At 55.5% G+C, this 1,740-nt stretch overlaps 1 pseudogene; it reads right to left on the bottom strand.

Annotated features, from left to right (window-relative positions):
* Nucleotides 1–361: 361 nt before the first annotated feature.
* Nucleotides 362–1,740, bottom strand: part of LOC100946197 — a 4,451-nt pseudogene continuing 3,072 nt past the window's right edge.

Below are 1,740 nucleotides of genomic sequence, written 5' to 3'. Positions count from 1 at the left end.
GTTGCCCAGAGAGACAGGCAGAGTGTGTCTGTTGTCTTCTCCCAGTTCTTGGGTGCTGGGGCAACCGGGGTGCAGTGGAACTGCAGCAGCTTCACGGCAGTGGGCGTGGCTGGATTAGACCTTGTTCAGCCTGCCTGGGCAACTGGGGGGCAGGAGACCGGTAGCAGCCGGATCTAGTTTGGCCCCTCCGGGGCAACTGGTGGAACAGGGGAACTGTAGTGGCTAGATCAGTCCTATTTCAGCACCCTGGAGCAGCCAGGGGGTGGGGGAAAGGCAGTGGTAGCGCAGGGTACGGCCAGCAACCAGAACAGTCCTAGTTCAGCCCCGCCAGAGTAGCTGGGGGGGGGAGCGGAGAACTCCTTCACTGTTGCCCATTGGACGCATGCGGCACTAGCAAGCCGATCTGTTCCCTCCCAGCAGGGGAGCCCGGAGTGGGGAACTCCTCCACCTCTGTCTGTGGGACATACATGGCTCTAGCAAGCAGTTCTGGGCCCACCCAGCTTGGGTGCCTGGAGTGGGGAACTCCTCCCCTGGCCCCCGTGTGGTGTGCGTGTTTCTAGCAAGCTGTTTTGGGTCTACCTGGAATGGAGGACTCCTCCACCATTGCCCATGGGACACCCGTGGCACTAGCAAGCAGTTCTGGGCCTGCCCAGAGCAGAAGCCTGGGGCAGGGATCTCCTCTGCCGCCCCTGAGGCTTGTGACTCTAGCAAGCAGTTTTGGGCCCACCCTGCTCCGTGAGGGCAAAGGGACCCACCAGGCAAATGGATTAGTCTGGGAAGGTTAATACCTCCTTACCCACCTTGCACCCAGTCACTCATAAGCCCCCAGGTCTGTGACCCTATTCATTCCAGTAGGCCACTACTCCTGGGGTTTTAGACTGGCAAAATTGGCCAGAAATCTGAGTTCAGCAGGGGGTCTTGCGTGTTTAAATTAGGCTTCTGTCTGGCTAGATTCCTCTGCAAGTCAGAGGTTGCATTAGTCAGAGGTTGCAGCAGACAAATAGTAGTTTACACTCAGGTGTCAATTCTAGCCTCTGCCTGCCCACTGCCTTTGTCTCAGCTGTATTAGACCCTGAGGACTGGTGCTTTACTTACGAAAGTTATCTGAAATTTGCCTGTGGCTGCTGTCTGGAACCTCTGTTTGCCCAGAGAGACGGGGCTGGAATGGCGTCAGTTTGCAGCTCAGGATGCCACTGTTGCTGTATTGGCGTCCCCTGAGCCGATTTTCTTCTCCTCATGCCTGTGCCACAGTCAGCACAGAACAGCACAAGCCCTTTCCCCCTCCACTTCTCTCAAGGAGATGCCCAAGAATCTGGATTCCATAGGTAACAAACCTTTAGACCTTGGAGTGGGTGGATGGGGACTCCTCAGAGTTCAATGTGCAGGTGGGGAATATATACAGTTTTACAGTTTTATGCCTGGCTGGAGGGTGCCGTGGCATGCCAGCAGGAGTAGGAGGTCCAGTTTTTAGGGGGTCTCTTCCGTGGGATACAGTGGGAGGAAGTTTGAACTCTGCTCGCTTGTTTGCATGGAGTAAACTGTGAGCCCTTGTTGTGGGGGAAGGGACTCCTGTCTGCTTGGTGGTGGATTTTGTACCTTTTGGCTGTATTTTTGGGGTCGTAGCTCGCCTCAGGAAGGGTGAAGTGTGCTCTTCAATCTTCTCTCTTGGCTTTGCTCCATACCATCAGCTACCTTGCTAAACTTCTGTCCTTTAAGCCTCCTTCTGGACGGGAGCTTCTG

The sequence above is a fragment of the Otolemur garnettii genome, unplaced genomic scaffold (assembly GCF_000181295.1).
Source record: "Otolemur garnettii isolate 467f Iridium unplaced genomic scaffold, OtoGar3 scaffold00031, whole genome shotgun sequence".
Classification (NCBI taxonomy): domain Eukaryota; kingdom Metazoa; phylum Chordata; class Mammalia; order Primates; family Galagidae; genus Otolemur; species Otolemur garnettii.
This window is presented reverse-complemented; position numbering and strand designations above follow the sequence as displayed.